The sequence below is a fragment of the Nicotiana tabacum genome, chromosome 4, assembly GCF_000715075.1.
Source record: "Nicotiana tabacum cultivar K326 chromosome 4, ASM71507v2, whole genome shotgun sequence".
Lineage (NCBI taxonomy): Eukaryota > Viridiplantae > Streptophyta > Magnoliopsida > Solanales > Solanaceae > Nicotiana > Nicotiana tabacum.
In genome coordinates, this window is record NC_134083.1 from 48,094,086 (window position 1) to 48,113,758 (window position 19,673).

The window sequence follows — 19,673 nt, forward strand, 5'->3', positions numbered from 1 at the left end:
TGCCTTAATTGTTATTTGACATTTAGCATAATAAATATTAAACTGCATATTTGCTCCCTAATTTTCATAATAATTTGCTATTTGTCATTGTTTGCTTCATAATTAAACCATAATTATTGTATGCTTGTTGTCTTGTAATTATATTAATTGTTACATTTATTGGGAGAATTTCTTCTATAAGAATTGTTAAAAAGTTAATATTGGAGGATCGGGTTGCACGCCGCAACAGACTTATTAAAAGTCTATATTGGAGGATCGGGTTACACGCCGCAATAGACTTGATTAAAATGAATATGTTGGAGGAGCGGGTTGCACGCCGCAACAGAACTGAATGTGAATATATCGTCAGAGTGGGTTGCACGCTGCAACAGAATTGAATGTGAATATATTGTGAGAGCGGGTTGCACGCTGCACCAGAATTATTGGAAATGATAATTGGTTATGACTACTGAGTTGCCTTCAATTATTATAAATGAATTACCTGATTTATTTCTATTATTGTTGTTGTTACTAATATTGCGTACAGGTTAATGTAAGTGAACCGCCTTATCCTCGTCACTACTTCGTCGAGGTTAGGCCCAGCACTTACCAGTACATGGGATCGGTTGTACTGATACTACACTCTACACTTCTTGTGCAGATTTTGGAGTTGGTCCCAGCGGCGTGCCATAGACTTGCTCGGATTTCAGCTATCAGAGGAGACTTGAGGTATAACTGCATGGCGTCCGCAGTTCTGAAGTCCCCGTCTATTGTACTTTAGCTGTGTGTTTATTTTCAGACAGCTTTATTTTATTCAGACCTTTATTTGTATTTATTCTAGAAGCTCCTGCACTTGTGACATCAATTCTGGGATGGTATTTAGACACCGTTATTATTATGGATTATTTCAAAATTGCTTCCGCATTTGCTTCCTTGTTATTAATAAATTTAAAAATTATTTTAAAAAAGGTTAATATTATTCTAACGTTGGCTTGCCTAGCAAGTAAAATTTTAGGCGCCATCACGGTCCGAAGGTGGAAAATTCGGGTCGTGACACATTAAATGCATGTCAGCCGCCAATTGGCCATTCCTGGATGCGAACCGTCACTCAAACACTATAAATAGCTCTTTCTTTGTTCATTTTAACTTTATATCCAAATCTTCTACCCTCGTACCCTTAAGATTTTAATACTTTCTAGCACTCTAACTCTGGTTATCTGAGATCCTTTGCAAGAACAATTGTTTATCTTCACCTCAAGCCAACAAGTACAATCCTTCAACTTCCTTTCTATCACGACCTAAAATTCCACCACAAGCGTCGTGAGACACTTAGTCTCTAAGACTAAGCAAGTCAATTTTTAATAACAATTCAAGGCCTTTTTTATTTTTGATAATCGAAACCAACAACCGAAATAATTATAACAACCTCCCAAGACTGGTAATACTGAGTCACGAACTCTAACTGAATACATGAAATGATCTCAAGGATCTAATATACAATACTGTTCGAATAATAGTTAACAGTACAATAAAATGGGAAGACTCCAAGGGATTGCGACGATCAAACAGCTCTACCTTGAATCCTTGCGATCAACACACTAACTCTGCCCGAGTCCGATATCTCAAATACCTGGCTCTGCATAAAAATGTGCAGAAGTATAGTATGAGTACACCACAGTCGGTACCCAGCAAGTATCAAGATTAACCTTGGTAGAGTAGTGACGAGGTACAGTCAAGACACTCACTAGTCAAATAACATGTGCAATATAGCATACAAAATAATTGGAAAACAAATAGCAGTGATAGCAATAATAATCAACTTGTGACATAAACAGCAAGGCAATAGGAATACCATAAATATTGCTCAAATGAATAATAAACACAAGTACAGCCAATTAATCAAGTCCTTCAAAATATACATCTTTTATCTATAAGTTATTCAAATAAAAATCTTTAGAATGTAATCCGTACAATTAAATACATCCTGAATATACTTCGTTCAAATAAATATCTTTCAATTCTTTCAAGTAAATACCTTTCGAATATAATTCTTTCAAGTAAATATCTTTCGAATATAATTATTTCAAGTAAATACCTTTCGAATATAATTCTTTCAAGTAAATATCTTTCGAATATAATTCTTTCAAGTAAATATCTTTCGAATATAATTCTTTCAAGTAAATATCTTTCGAATATAATTCTTTCAAGTAAATACCTTTCGAATATAATTCGTTCAAGTAAAAGCCACCATGTGACACCTCATTTAACTTTCCTGGTGTGAGAAATATATTCAAGATATCACATCAAATGGAACGGTAAAACTTTCGTGCATTTATCTCATTAAATTCATAACTTTCCTGGTGTGAATAATATATTCAACATATCACATCGAATGTCACGGTAATACCTTCGTGCACTTGTCTCATTCTCATCCAATATATATGTGTGTGTGTGTGTGTGTGTAGATCAAATCAATTGGCACGGCAACACCCTTCGTGCATTTATCTCTTTCTCACAGAGCATACATATGACAATACCAACTAGGTGGGAGAATGCCAATAACAATAAAAGAAATAAAGTGGGAGGCACACAGGAAGCAACAACGACTACAAGTCACATAGAAAATATAGGTGCACAATAACAGCTCCAGATAATGGCATGGATATATACACAACGAAAAGATATCACAATATAATGTATGTCTTTTATCCTCGCCTGAACGGAAACACCCTTCGTGTCATGAACATATGATTATATAAAAATAATGGCACGGCATCACTCTTCGTGCTTTTACTCTCATCCTCACGTGATAATATATATGAAATGGCACGGCATTATCCTTCGTGCATACTAAGAATGGCACGGCATCACCCTTCGTACTTTATACTTTTTCTCACATGATAATATAACTGAAATGGCACGGCATCACCCTTCGTGCTTTATACCCTCAAATGGCACGACATCACCCTTCGTGCTTTACACTCTCAAATGGCACAGTATCACCCTTCGTGCTTTACACTCTCAAATGGCATGGCATCACCCTTCGTACTTTACACTCTTCCTTACCAAGCACATGTATATCATTAACAAGCAACGTAGGAAGCATAAATATGTAACGACCCGATTTGTCGTTTTAAGAATTTACGCCCCATTCAGTGATTTAAGGTCTTGAGCAGCCTCGCAATATGTATTATGACCCGCGTGTGTGGTCGAGTTTGATTTACGGATGATTCGGAGAGATTTGGTACACTTAGTCCCTGAGATGGAAGCTTAAGTCTTAGGATTTTTACCGTAGTCGGAACTGTGTGAAGACGACTCCGGAATAGAATTTTGATGATGTCAATAGCTCCGTATGGTGATTATGGACTTAGGAGCATGTCCGGAAAATTATTTGAAAGTCCGTAGAGGAATTTGGCTTGAAATGGCGAAAAATAAATTGTTGGGAAGTTTGGCCGGGGGGTTGACTTTTTGATATCGTGGTCGAAATCCGATTCTGGAAATTGGAATAGCTTTGTTATGTCAATTATGACTTGTGTGCAAAATTTGAAGTCTTTCTAGATTGATTTGATGTGTTTCGGCACAAGATATAGAATTTGAAATTTCAAAGTTCATTAGGCTTGAATTGGGGTATGGTTCGTGGATTTGATGTTGTTTGATGTGATTTGAGGCCTCGAGCAGGTTCGTGTTATGTATTGGGACTGGTTGGTATGATTGGATGTGGTCCCGGGGGCCTCGAGTTTGATTCGGGGTGGTTCCGGACCAGGTTTGGGTGTTTTGATGTTGCTGGTTGCTGGTTCTGGTGTTGTTCATCGCGTTTGCGAGGAGCCTCTTGCGTTCGCGAAAAAGGATTTTGCTGTTAGGACTTTGTTCTTCGCGTTCGCGAAGAAGGAATATTTTGCTGTTTGTCGTTTGATTTTAGAGGCTCATATCTCGCAATCTATAAGGAATTTAGAGATGATCCAAAAACGAAAGTTGTAGCCCTTTATATCTAGTTTTCTGAAAAGTAAACCATTTATCATTTGGAGTTGTGTACAAAAAGTTATGATGGATATACTATAGGCTGTCCGGGAAGAGTTTGGAAATCTCTGTTGCATAGGGCTGACTTTGGAAGCTTATATCTCGTAATTTATAAGGAATTGAGAGATAAGTAACAAATAAAAGTTATAGTTCTTGGAGTCTAGTTTTCAGAAAGTCAAACAATTCATCATTTGGAATTTTGTACAAAAAGTTATGACTATTTTATTAAAGTCTGTCTGAGAAGAGTTTGAAAATGACTTTTGAAGAATTTGTTCTTCGCGAACGCGAGAGGAGTCTCGCGAACGCGAAGAACAAACCCCTGGGCAGCAGAATAAAGTCCAAATTCATGTCATTCTTCCATTTTGGACCAAGGAAGGTCGGGTGAGGCGATTTTTCGAGAGTTTTTCAAGGAAAACATTGGGGTAAAAATTCCTAACTTGATTTTGGTTAAATTACATGAATCTATTGTTGTTTTTATCACTAAATTAGTGAATTGGGTTGAAAATTTTAGAAAACCCTCTTGGTTTAAATTTATGATTTGGAGGTCGATTTGTTATTGGAATTCGATAAAATTGGTGTGGTTGAACTCGTATCGGAATGAGTGTTCGGATTTCATGAAAATTATGTCGGGTTCCGAGAGGCGGGTCCCGCGTTGACTTTTATTGACTTTTTGGAATAAAACTTTAAGTCGACATATTATTATCTGGAATTTTTTCCGATGATTTTTAATGAAGTTATACAATTAATTTGGATAGATTTGAGCTGCCCGGAGGTCAATTCAAGCAAGAAGGCTATTTTGGAATATCGGCCTAACTTCAAAAAGGTAAGTGTCTTGCTTAACCTCGAGTGGGGAAAATTCCCCTTAGGCATTGAGTCTTATGTGCAACTTGGGTAATTGAAAACCATGTACGCGAGGTGACGAGTATGTACTTGATTTATATGTGCAAATTTTATTGAGTTAAAGTCTTGAGCATATTATGTAGTAAATTGGATAATTGTTGGCATATATTTTATCATCTACTTGTCGTGCCTAAATCCTTATTGTTGACTCTATTGTTATATGACAATGTGATGTGATTGTTATTTGATTATTTATGAAATTTCGTGAATTTGCTGGCTTGATAATTATTGGAATTTAATTTTATTTTGGATTTTTCCCTCTGCAAATAATTAATTAAATGAGCTTAAGAAGAGGTGTTTATATAATTATTGAAAATTTGATCTTTTATGAAGACTTTGCTTTATGTTGAGTAATTTCTATCTCTATTGATTATTTTTGGGTGTTGTACACATTGTGTGGAGCATTTGGCTATTTGCTGTGAAATTAATTGACTTGATTGTAGCTTTAAAATTTGGTTGTGGCCATTGGGCAAATTGTGATATGAATTGATTTTTGTTATGTTTGTTGTGATAATTTACCGTTTAAATTGTTGTGTTGTGTGAGTTGTTCTTTTGGGGAGATAAGGGTGGCATTTCACCGTTGATATTATGTGGTTATAAGGGTGGCATTTCACTGTTGTGTTTGTTGGCTATTGATATTGTCTGGGCGGAGCGATAAGGGTGGCAATAGGAGCGATAAGGGTGGCTATTGTCAGGGACGATATTGATGATGTGGGGTTGTGGTGTTGAAAATTTTCAATGTGATGTTGTGATTTTTTTGTGTTTATTTTTATACCTTGTGCAACTTGTCTTGTTGTTAGTAAATTGATAATAATCTGATTTTGTTGAAATTGAGAGCCTGTGACTATTGTCAGGCGGTTTATAAAATGAAATGTGGGCACGAGGTGCCGTGAATTGTGATATGAAATGGGGATATTGACACGTGAATTGTCCGTGCAGTTGTGATATAAAATGTGGGCACCAGATGCTGTGATGAAATGATAATGATATTTGGCATATGAATTGTCCGTGCAGTTGTGATATGAAATGAGGGCACGAGTTACCGGACAAATATGATGATTTAATTATGGGCACGAGGTGCCGTAGAAATATGAAAATGGGTTGAGACCCGTATTTACGAAAAATAAAAAAATGGGCTGAGACCCGTATTTTGATGATTTTGAAATGAGGTGTCGCATGGTGACTTTTTAATTGAAAGAATTATATTCAAAATATTTATTTGAAAGGATTTTTACTTAGAAAGTATCATATAAAAGAATTGTATTTTGAAAGATATTTATTTGAGGAAATTGTATTTGAAAAGATTTATTGAAAGAATTATATTTGAAAAATAATTATTTGAGAGAATTATATTTGAAAGAGAGTTATCTCGAAGAACTATGTGAAAGACATTTATTTGAAGGGCTTGATTTAATTGGGTGTAATTATATTTATTAATTATTGAGTGATATTAATGGTGTTCTTGTTGTCTGTTGTGCATATCACTGGTTGTTTTATCCTGCCTTTATTATTATTTATTTCCTATTATTTTGTATATTATATTGCACAGGTTATTAGACTAGTGAGTGTCTTGACTGTACCTCGTCTCAACTCCATTGAGGTTAGTCTTGATACTTATTGGGCACCGTTGTGGTGTGCTCACTCTACACCTCTGTACATTTTTGTGCAGAGCCAGGTATTGAAGATATCGGACTTGAGCAGAGTTAAAGCGCGATCATAAGGATTCAAGGTAGAGCTGCTTGGCCGTCGCAGTCCCTTGGAGTCTTTTCATTTCATTGTACTGTTAATTTGTAATCTAACAGTATTGTATATTCGGTCCTCGTGATCATTCTATGTATTCAGTTAGAGTTCATTACTCAGTATTACCAGTCTTGGGAGGTTGTGTATTGTAATTATTTCCGCTGTTAGATTAAAAAAGAATGGCTTCAAAATGTAATAGAAATCAGCTTATCTAGTCTTAGAGACTAGGTGCCATCACGACGCCTGTGGTGAGATTTTGGGTCGTGACAAAATAACATCAAGGAGAGTGTTTAAACGACAACACAATACAACAACTCATGTCACAATTTGTCCACATGCCACAACCAACTCCAAAGATATAACAAAAATCAATCAATTTCAAAGCAAATAGCCCAAGGCTCCACACAACGTATATAAAACCTCAAAAATAACAACAGAGATGGAAAAGTAACTCAGCATAGGACAACACCTTCTTTAATCCAAATTTTTGATAAATATATTAATGCCTCTTTTTAAGCTTATTTAATTAATTATTTGCAGATGGAAAAACCGTAATGAAATTAATTCCAAGAAATATCAAATCAACAAACACACGGAATTCACATAAAATCCAAGTGGCAATCACCCCAAATTATCATATAAAATACAAACTCGACAAACAAGGAACGAGGCATGACAAATAAAGGATTTACTATGTTCCAATAATTTTTCAATTTAATATATAAGGGTGTCTACAAATTTTAACCGGTATAAATTGCACATATAAACCAAGTACGTACTCGTCACCTCGCGTACATAGTTTTCAATCACACAATTTTCAAATAAGACTCAATACCTAAGGGGTAATTCCCCCACTCAAGGTTAGGCAAGATACTTATCTCAAGCAACTCAATCCACTGGTAAGCCTTTTTCCGCGATTATCTAACTCTGAATGGCTCGAATTCAGATGAATATTTCCTTGAAAATCCTTCGGCAAAAATCACTACAAACCGAGCTTTCTTGATTAAGCTCTTTAGTGATATTAAAACCTCCAACCACTCTTACAAATTCGATCAACATAATTCGATTGGACCAATATTAGTAAAATTTCCAGGTTTTAGGTCATTTAAGCATTTAATCAAACACCTAGAGTGCATAAATCTCTACATCTCTTAACCATGGAATTAGTTCGTCCAACTACCACAATTTACCAACAATTTATAACTTCCAATCATCACATGTGTGACCATTCATCTACACCCAACCAACAAAAATTACATCAATTAATCACCTTTTCAATCTCTACCATGGTTATGTATTTAAATTGGGAATTTATGTCTTCCAATCACCATACTATGAGTTTCAATACTTAATTCATACTCATATTCCCATAATAAATCCATACATGTAAGTCTAAGGGTGTAGGATTACCTTTTTGGAAGAAATCTTGCAAAACCCTCCTTTAAAATCTTGAAGAAATTTCTTGAAGATCTAAGTATTTTATGTGTAGATTTCATCAATACTAGTGTAGAAATGATGGAATTTCATACCAAGATAATGGGGATTGCTTACCTTGAAAAACAGAGGAGTTTGTGGTCTTGAGAGAGTGGAGAAGAGCTCGAAAATCCGTCCAAGTGAAATGGGGGAAATGAACCCCCCAAGGTGAGTATTTAAAAAGGCTTCAGGTGGGGGTAGCGTGCCAGTGCCAGCGCCAACTTCTATACTTCACTGGTTTTTCAAACTTGCTGAGAGGGCTGGCGTGCCATAATCCGCGTGCTGCACGAACCCTAGCACGCTCTCAATTCTTTTCTTTTCCATTTTTTGCTTATTCACTCACCATCATTTGATACCTTGCTATGGTATAGACCCGAATTGACTTCAAATTTTTCACACAAGTTATAAATAAAAGTACGGACCTATTCCAACTTCTGAAACTGGGATCCAACTCCGACATCAAATAAAGATAACTCTCGGTCAAACTTTCCAAAATCTTCCATTTTTCCAACTTTCGCCAAATCTTCCGGACACGCTCCGAAGACCAAAATTACCATACGGAGCTATTGTAACCATCAAAACTCCATTCCGGGGTCGTTACACAAAAGTCAAACTCCGGTTAACCTTTACCGCTTAAGCTTATAAAATAAGAATCCTTCTTCCAAATTGATCCTGAATCATCCGAAAACCAAATTCGACCGCACACGCAAGTCATAATACGCATTACAAAGGTGTTCGAGATCTTAAGCCATTAAACGGGACGCTAATTCTCAAAATGACAAGTCGGGACGTTACACTTTCTTTCTCTATTTTTCCTGCATATGTTTTAAGAAATTGCAAAGACTTCCAAAACTGTTCACTAGAAAGAAACCCCTTCTACTTTGTGGCCGGCTATTGAGGTCGGGGAGACTGTTTCACATATTGTCGTCGATGAACCAGTACCGAAACCCCCTTTGAATATGTTCATCCATGTAGGATGCTCGGTTAACGCCAATTTCAAGGTTGAAAATCCTTCCTCCGTACAAGTCCGGTGTGAGGAGGTCTCGAGATACATCTGCTCGATCACTGAAGAAGTCCTCCCTACGGTCCGAAAAGACTACAAATGGGCCGGTAAGGGCATAGTGATCCCTGACCCCGATGAAGCCATTACCACCCATGTCGAGGGATACAAAAGTCTTTACACTTATCCCTTTACATTGGGCTCGAAGGACTCGGTCATCATAGATTTCTATAAGAGATATGAGGTATGCCTCAGTCAGATTCATCCTTCGCTCTGGAGGATCGTGATCCTCCTCCGGTTCTTCGTGAGCAGAATCGATGGGTGCTCGTTCACCGTCGACTGTCTTCTATGCTTGTACATTCCCCGAATCTTCTGGGGGACTGATAAAGCTCGTGTTCCGGGCCATCAAAGCCTTGTTCTTGAGTATTGATGAAGACCGGGATCAGGGCTGTCAAAGGCGTTTTGTCCGAGTGAGGACTTCATACCTTATCCCAATTGAGTGCATGCCATTCCCCGAGAAGTGGAATATATCACGTAAATACAATTTTTATCTTCGAAAGTCGATTTTATACTTATCTCCTTCTTTCTTATCGGTGTTTTGTGGTGGCGCAACCATCGCTCGGGTCCCGAATGTTGCCCCTCGACTCAAGGAGTGGGTTGAGGGTATCGTATCACAGATGCCCTACTCTTAGCGCTCATGGTGCAAGATCTAGAAGGGTCGTTTAGAGGCCCGCTCCCATGGTGAGACTCTTTTCCTGATTAGGTAATATTTAGATTCTTATTTTATCATCAAGTCCTCACTCCCTTTACCTCTTTTGCAGGTTTATCCAATGATGTTGAACTGAGGCCTCCAGCCGGTAGCAAGGACTTACCTACCGAGTCCCCTGCTCCGAGACAGGCCGAAGAGAAGAAAATAAAGAGGGCTCCGAGTTCCCTGAGCTCGGAGAAAAAGAAAACAAGAAGAAGGCTGGTGCGCAAGCCAAAAGACAGCACCAGAGCCCAAACACCACCTCCGGATTCGCTTTACCGATTGAGAGACGAAATCGAAGAAGTAGAAGACTTTGTCCTAATGGCCCGCGTGTCGTCGCAGCTCGAAGGGCAAAGGGCCTTCGAACTAGAGAAACTCGAGATTAACCTGCATTAGGCTAAAGAGGTCGATGGGGAGGCTGGGGCCGAGGCTTCCCGAGATGCGGGCAGTGCCCCAAAGGAAGCACTCGGTGTGATAGATATCACCGAATAACCCTCATTTACTGAGTCCATGTATAACGAGTCCCAAACGATGAAAGAGTGTCCCAATGAGGGGGCCCGTGGAGCGGACGACCCCTTCCACGACCCTTTTGATGACGTGGATTCCACCGCCACGGAGGAAGTCATAGAATTGGGTGACTTAGAGGTACCGAAGAAGAGTCCATATTCAGGAGCAAGCGGGTCTTCCTCGAGCCCGAAATTGATCAACCGGTTCTCAGCTCCGAGTGTAGATCCTAGCCGGAAGCGATCCATCATCATTTTTGTTCCGGAGGATGCCCGGGTCCTCTCTGCCCCCATAGGGGTGGCCAGTTACCTTCGATGCCTGGTGACCGAGGAAGACCAAGCCAAGATGAACGAGGTAGATATGCCCTGCCTGTTTAACGAAGCACAACATGCATTGAATCGGGTAACTTCAGATATCTCTCGACGACTTCAATTTCTCCTTTTTACTCAAACTAATCCATGGATAATCCTAACATTTTTCTTTGTATTTGTAGGCCTTGGTGCTTCATCATGAAACTTTCCTTCGGTATCGATACGAGATGAACTAGATTGAAGCTAAAGTCCGAGGGCTCACTGAGAAGAGAGACACCTACAAACTCCTCAGCGAGCAACACGAAGGAGCGACTAAGAGCCTTCGAGCTGAGTTGGAGGTGGCTCAGAAGGAACATGCCGACCTGGTTGAACAAGTAAAAATATTTGAAGTTTATGACGATGAGCTAGACACGGTGACTAACGGTCTGAAACCCCAGGTCCAACAGAAGATAGATCGGATCGACCAACTTTGAGCCGAGATGGATGCAGTCAAGGTCGAGGCCGAAGAATTGAGAGGCAGGATGGACCGCCTGGCCTCAGAAAAGGAGACTGTCCGGGTGCAGTTAACCTAGACAGAGGTCCAGCTTCAGACGACAAAGGAAAAGGCTAAGGTGCAGGGCCAAAAAATTGAGGAGCTCCAGCATTAGCTAAGCTCGGTCATCTCTGATCGAGAAACCCTTGCCAAGGAGCTCAAAGCTGCCAAGTCGGTGGTTGAAGTGACCAAAGCTGATGCCGATAAGATGGTGGCCCAGTATAAGATCGACGCCGAGGCAGCCCAGGACCGCTTAAGGGACGTGGTCGAATACACGAAGTGGAAGTCCTGAAGGGAGGCCCTAGAGGAGGTTCATGCTCTGGGTTTTGATGTGTCAGCCGAGATCGCGACCACTAATAGGTTTGAGGCCGAGGTCAAGAAGTTGGCGTACCCCGAGAATGAAGAAGACTCCAAGGGATCGGGCGAACCCGAGGACGGAGAAGATTCTGATGGTCCCGGTGACGGGGTGAGCTCCGGTGGGAGACTAAGCCATTTATGTACTTTGTATATTTTTCTTTGTTTTTGTATTTTGCACTTTTGTACCTTTTTTGTCAAGGCCGTTTGGACTTTGTAAAAATCTTTTCATATATATATATATATATATATATATATATATATATATATATATATATATATATATATATATATATATATATAAGGTTCTTTTTTCCCTTCGACAGTTTTTAAGCTCGTTTCTTTTTGCTTTGTTCTTTATGACTGCAAAGATATCGAAATGCCTTAGCATGTAATAATTAGGTCTTGTTCGGAGGTTCGAACAGGCCTTTCTTTCGATATTATTTTGTTTGCGATTCGTGGGGGCTCGGTATGACCGGAAGCTTTCCCCAAAATACTTAGAACCTTTTAGATGATAATTTTGTCGAGGGTAGCCTTTTGAACTGGTTTAGAATTTTTGAATGCCTTATTTTTTGTTACGGGTCTCGTACGTCTCCGAGCTGTTTTAGGATGGCCGTAGCCTTTTTAGTTCGGGTGTTGCACATTGGGCTTGTTACCCCCGAGTTATCCGGGCTTGCCCAAGATAACAGTCCCCGAATGGGGATGGCCGTAGCCTTTAAGGTTTGGGCACTGCCTAGTAGGTCTTATGCCCCCGTGCTCTGATAGCCCGGGCCGTCCGAGTTTGTCTTTGGAAGTCAATCCCCGAGTGAGAGCGATATTTTGAACCCGGATAAAGGCAGCCCTTGGTCTCGATATCTTTTAGGGGGTCGAATGTAGGAAATTCCTTAGGGGGAAAATATTTTTTAAGGGACAAGATATTTATCCGCAAGGTAGAAACTTCTTTTTATTTATGTGCGTAATATATACGATTACACATGTGTACAAGCTTTATGTCAAGACTCGAGCAGTCTATGTGGGCACGGTTCATTTGATCGTTTGGCCCTTACAGTAAATCATATTGATCGAGTCGAGACTATTCGATCACAAAATTTCTTTCCTTGCTAAAGTCATTATCCGAGGGTGATGCCCCCCAGTGTTCGAGGCCGATCATAGAGAAGCCTCGAATATTGTTGTTGTGATCTTCGACACCGGTTCGTAGCCGACCTTCAATTCTAAGTTAGCACAATTTACTGTTGCCTCGTTAAAAACCTTGCCAGAAAACCCATTTGGGGCAAAACCGGTTCAAGGGAAAAAGAGTGCAACGCGTGCTTTTAGGCCTAAAAATTGTGTCGTTCTTTAACGATCGCCTGCAAGTGTTAGTTCAAAGTGCAAATAAGTAAAAGGAATGAATAGAATCGTACCTTAGCAGTAATATCGCTTCAAGTGAGTTATGTTCCAGTTATTCGGTAGTTGCTCACCGTTCATTATTTCGAGTTTATATGATCCCTTTTCGGTGATCCCGATAATTTGATAAAGACCTTCCCAGTTCAACCCCAACTTTCCTTCGTTTGGGTTTCGGGTGCTTAGCGTCACATTCCTCAACACTAAATCCCTGACATTGAAATGTCAAAGGTTGACTCTTCGATTGTAATACCTCTCGATCTGCTATTTTTTGGCGGCTAACCGAACAAGGGCAGCCTTGCGCCTTTCATCAATTAGATCCAGGCTCGTATTCATGGATTCGTTATTTGATTCTTTGGTTGCATATCAGAACCTGAGAGTCAGTTCTCCGACTTCGATCGGCATTAAAGCTTCGGCGCTGCAAACCAGCGAGAACGGGGTGGCCCCGGTACTGGACTTCGAGGTCGTACAGTATGCCCATAGGACTTCGGGAAAGATTTCTTTACATTTTCCCTTCGCGTCGGTCAACCTATTTTTGAGGTTTTGAAGTATGTTTTGTTAGCGGACTCTGCTTATCCGTTCCCACTAGGGTGGTGCGGTGTTGATAGACACCTTTTGATCTTATGATCTTCGAGAAACTTGCTTACTTTGATGCCGATGAATTATTTCCCATTCTCGCACACGATATCGGCCGGCATTCCGAACCGACATATAATGTGGTCCCAAATGAAATCGATGACTTCCTTCTCCCTGACCTTCTCATATGCATGAGCTTCAATCCACTTAAAAAAATAGTCAGCCATAAACAATATAAATTGAACCTTACCGGGTGCCCATGGAAGGGGGCAAACGAAGTCCATTCCCCATTTCATGAACGACCAGGGTGACAAGAACGAATGCAACAGCTCCTAGGGTTGATGGATCATCGGAGCATGCCTTTGACATTCATCACATTTTCGTACGAACTCCTTCGCGTCCTTTTACATGCCGATCAAGTAGTAATCGACTCTGATTATATTTCGAACTAATGATTCGGTGCCTGAATGATTTCCGCAAGTACCTTCGTGAATTTCCCTCAGAACGTACATGGTATCTCCCGATCCTAGACATATCGCTAGCGGGCTATCGAATGTTCTTTTGAAAAGGGTTCCGTCTTTGGACAAGCTAAACCGTGCTACCTTCGTACGCAAGGCCCTCAATTCTTTTGGATCCGATGGCAGTTTTCCGGTCTTCATATATTGTATATATTTGTTTCTCTAGCAGGGGCATGAGGCTTGTTGAGTTTATCTCGGCGTGACCTTCTTCCACTACTGATATCACGAGTTGTATGATTGCCCCCGAGTTGAACTCATCATCCTCGACCGACGACCCCAAGTTAGCAAGGGCATCGACCTCACTATTTTGATCTCGAGGTACGTGTTGTAGAGTCCACTCCTTGAACCGATGCAATGTTACCTGCAACTTATCCAGGTACCTTTGTATTCGTTCCTCTCTGACATCGAACGTCCCATTAACTTGGTTCATCACAAGGAGGGAGTTGCACTTAGCTTCGATTACCTTCGCCCCAAGTTTTTGGCTAGTTCGAGACCTGCAATCATGGCCTCATATTCGGCCTCATTGTTAGTCAGTTTTATAGTCCTAATAGATTGTCTAAATATGTTGCCTGTTGGTGGCTTCCGGACCCTTTTGCATTCAAGGCGCCATCCATCAAGAGGGTCTAGATCCCCAGAAGAAGTCCCCGAGTTCAACAATAACTCTCTTTCGACTTCGGGTATTAGGGCCGGCGTAAAGTCGACCACAAAGTCTGCCAAAATTTGAGATTTAATAACGGTCTGGGGCTGATATTCAATATCGTACCCGTTGATCTCCACGACCCATTTGGCCAACCGTCCCGAGAGCTCGGGTTTATGCATTACATTCCTTAATGGGTAAGTAGTCACAACACATATGGGGTGGCATTGAAAATACAGTTTCAACTTCCTAGAGGTGCTTAGCAAAGCGAGCGCCAATTTCTCTAGGTGAGGGTATCTAGTTTCGGCCTCGCCTAAAGTCCTGCTAACATAGTAAATTGGAAATTGCATACCTTTCTCTTCCCGAACTAGGACTCCACTTACCGCTATCTCTGATACTACCAGGTACCGGTATATCTGCTCCTCTGTGTTCGGCGTGTGGAGCAGCGGTGGGCTCGATAGATATTGCTTGAGCTCCTCCAAGTCCCGTTGGCATGCCGGTGTCCACGAGAAGTTATTCTTCTTTTTTAACAATGAGAAGAACCGGTGGCTCTTGTCGGAAAACCTCGGGATGAATCGCCTCAGTGCGGCTATGCATCGGTTAATCTTTGTACGGCCTTCATGTTGTCCACAACAGTGATATCTTCGATGGCTTTGATCTTATCGGGGGTTGATCTCGATTCCCCAGTTGGATACCATAAATCTGAGAAATTTACCGGATCCGACTCCAAATACACACTTCTCTGGATTCAGCTTCATATTGTATTTCTTCAATATGCTGAAGGTTTCCTGTAAATGTTTCAAATGGTCCTCTGCTCTCAGGGACATAACTAACATATCGTCAATGTAAAACTTCATTATTTTTCCTAGTTGTTCCTCAAACATCCGGTTTACTAGGCGTTGGTAAGTGGCATCAATATTTTTTTAATCTGAATGGCATCACGTTATAGCAGTATGTGCCGTACTTAGTGATGAAAGAGGTTTTTTCCTGATCGCCGGGGTTCATCCGTATTTGGTTGTACCCGGAATAGGCGTCGAGAAAACTGAGGATCTTGTGGCCGGCCGTTGCACTGATCATGCGATCGATGTTGGGATGAGGAAAGGAGTCCTTGGGACATGCCTTATTCAAGTCTTAATAGTTTACACACATTCTTAATTTATTCCCTTTTTTAGGGACTACCACTACGTTTGCTAACCAATTCGGGTATTTAACCTCCCGAATGGACCCTATTTTAAGGAGTTTAGATACATCATCCTTGATGAAAGCATGTTTGACCTCGAACTAGGGTCTCATCTTCTGCTTGACCGGGTGGAACTTCGGGTCCAAGCTTAGCTTGTGAGTGGTTATTTTCGGAGGGATCCCTGTCATATCAAGTTGGGACCAAGTGAAACAATCTTCGTTAGCTATAAGAAATTGAATAAGTTTTTTCCTGAGCGTGTGGCTTAACCTCGTGCCCAGGTATACCTTTCGATCGAGCAAGTGTTCAATTAGTACGACTTGCTCCAGTTCCTCGACCGTTGATTTGGTAGCGTCGGAATCGTCGATGGCTATGAAAGATCTGGGAACTCCGTAGTCGTCGTCCTCGTCTACCCCTTGTTTCTCCGGTTCTATCGAGGCTAGTACCGGTAATTGCTATCTGGCCTCATTTTTTGCCATCAGATTCGGACCCTTCGATGTCGAGAGTGTGGATGCCCGGATCACCTCATCGATCGCGGGGATCACCTCATCGATCGCGAACATTTCCTTGGCGGTCGGTTGTTCCCCGTAAACTGTTGTGATACCTCTAGGTGTTGGGAATTTCAGCACCTGGTGCAGTGTTGAGGGTATTGCTCTCATGTTGTGAATCCATGGCCTCCTGAACAAAGCGTTGTATCTCATATCTCCTTCAATTACATAGAACTTAGCTTCCTGAATGGTTCCGGCGATGTTCACCTGTAATGTTATCTCCCCTTTAGTGGTCTCACATGCCATGTTGAACTCGTTCAGGACTCGGACCGCAGGTACGATCTGATCTTGTAGGCCGAGTTGTTCCAGCCCCTCGATCTGATGATGTTGGCTGAGCTACCTGGATCAATTAACACGCGCTTAACTCGAGATTTATTTATGAGTACCGACATTACCAGTCCATCATTGTGGGACTGCATGATTCCCTCAGCATCTTCGTCGTTGAAAGACAAGGTTCCTTCCGGTACGTAATCCCGAGTCCGTTTTTCCCTTGTGATGGATACTTTGGTGTGCTTCAGCATCGTCCCCTGGGAATGTCAACCCCACCGATGATCATGTTAATGACGTGCTGAGGTTCCTCATGCTCGGTCTATTTATTAGGATCCCTGTTCCTGAAGTGGTTCTTGGCCCGATCACTCAGGAATTCTCGGATATGTCCGTCGTTGAACAGTCGGGCCACCTCATCTCTTAATTGTCGGCAGTCTTTTGTTCTGTGGCCATGAGTGTCGTGATATTTGCACATTAGGTTAGAATCTCTTTGGGATGGATCAAACTATAGAGGTCGAGGCCATTTAGTATCTTTGATTCGTCCAATGGCATAACGGCGGCATCAATGTTGAAGTTGTACCTGTCGAAGCTGTTTTTGCTCATGAGTCCCCGGTTGTTTTGACCTCGGTCATTTCTCCTTTCGTTTCTTATAGGGTTCCGCCCGGACCCACAGCTTCTTCGGTCTCCATTATATGGCTGATACTGATACATGTTTGATCTCGGTTAACGATCGATGTCTCTCTTGACTCTGTCGATGGTTCTAACGAGATACACGAAACCGGAAGGGGCCCCAAGCTGATCATCTTCGACTTTGATTTTCAATTGATACCGGTTATGGACATCGGCACAAGTGACAACCGGATATTTTACCAAGTTTTGTTTCAGCTGATGTGAAGCCAACGAGCTTCGAATGTTGAGTCCTTGGGTGAAAGCTTGAATGGTCCAATCATCAGCGACCGGCGGCAGGTCCATCCATTCCATTTGAAACCGGGACACGAATTCTCTGAGCATCTCATTATCCTTCTATTTTACTTTGAAAAGGTCTGACTTCCTTGTCTCGACCTTGATAGCCCCGGCGTGTGCTTTTATGAAGGAATCTGCAAGCATAGAAAGTGAGTCAATAGAATTAGGAGGTAAGTTGTGATACCATATCATAGCTCCTTTTGACACAGTCTCCCCGAACTGTTTCAACAAGACATACTCAATCTCATCATCCTCTAAGTCGTTCCCTTTGATGGCATATGTATAGGATGTCACATGCTCATTTGGGTTGGTCGTTCCATTGTACTTAGGAATCTCGGGGATGCGAAACTTCTTAGGGATCGACATTGGAGCCGCGCTCGGTGGAAAAGGTTTTTGAACGAACTTCTTGGAATCCAGGCCTTTTAATATCGGCGATACTCCTAGGATTTGGTCGACCTTGGAATTGTAGGTTTCACTTTTTTGTCATTAGCTTTGATTTTCTTGTATCCTGATTCTACCGGTTTTGTCAATTCCTCGAGCATTTTCATGATCTCGGGGTTGGTCCTCGATTTATTTTCATTCGGCCTCTCTGTGACCAGTTCGTTTATGCGGGTGATTTCTCGGGATGGATCATGTTCAACTCTGCTCGGCGCACGACTCTGGTTCTGTAATCGGGCTATCGCCGCCTGTTGAGCCTGCAATATTTCGAAGATCACCCGTAAATTGATCTCGTCCCCTCCAATGTCTTGTGTATTTTGGGTTACTAATCGGGCTTTACCATAGACTCTATTCTCGGGGTCGGTAGGCAGATTTGCGTTGATGGCTACATGCGAGTTGGCGACAATCGGGTCAGCGACCGAAATTCCGATGGGATCAACAGGTGGTACCTCGCCACTAGGCACTATGTTGTTATTTTCGCCGTGATGACCGGACTCGTTGTCAACATATAGAGGTGCTGACTGTGAGTTTGACATTTTGAGCTTTAACCTGAAATTAGAGACACTCCAAAGAACAAGTGTAAAGTAGTGTGTGTTATAGAAATTTGTATCAAATAGCCACTTTTATCCTCAGCCCCACGCTGGGCGCCAAACTGTTTACCCTCTAAATCGGATAACAATTAAATTTGTAAGTGGTTTTAACGATACGCGAATTTATTTGACACAAAGCAGTAAATAAGGACAAATTAAATAAATAAGGATGAAGTAAGCTCAAATCACACGAGAAAGACGATTTAAGCCTTAGTGAAATATTTGCCCTCGATCTGGGCTCGTAACAACAAGCACTGACGAACGAAAGCAAAAGAACGGATAACAGAAAAAATAATGATATATTACCTAGGAATGTGTGTTACAATGAACTTTACGAATTATCAGACCCCCTTTATATAGTAGAGGAGTCCTACTTTAGGTACAATTCTATAAAAGGTAAAAAAATCTTTTGATTTACTGATTGCCGGTTCTTTATCGGTACGTGCCGAGATTTCCGCCGTAATATCCGGCCGGTCACGGATATTTTGATCTTCTGTTTGGCTATGCTTACAATGTTTCTTCAAAGTCGTTTGAGGCCAGGACTGATTCCGGGATCATGGCCTTGATATTCTCGAATGCAAGCGTCCTGTCTCCGAGTTCTAGCCCGGTGGGACTTGGGATCGATTTTCAGCCCTTTATTGTCATGTCTCGAGCTTGGCTTACCATGTCAGAGGTTAGGATGCACCACGAGTTCGACTTCGACCATATACAATATATAAAATAGTGAAGAAGGAGGAGGGATGAAAAGAAGAACAAGAATGAGGAGGAGGAGGAGGAGGTGGAAAAGTTATGGCAAATATCTATGCTTGTTAATGTTTTTTTGAAAATGGGAAGCAAAAGTTAAACACCAACTCTTAAGAAAGGACACCCGATAAAATTTCTTCGTTGAAAGCCTGACTCAAAAATAGGCTAGATGAGTTTTTTTAGAACCATCGTTTATATTCCCCAATTAGAAAATTCTAATAAAATAACCCTGTTGGCAATATATTATAGTCCTAGATGAAATTGTGAAGCATACTGC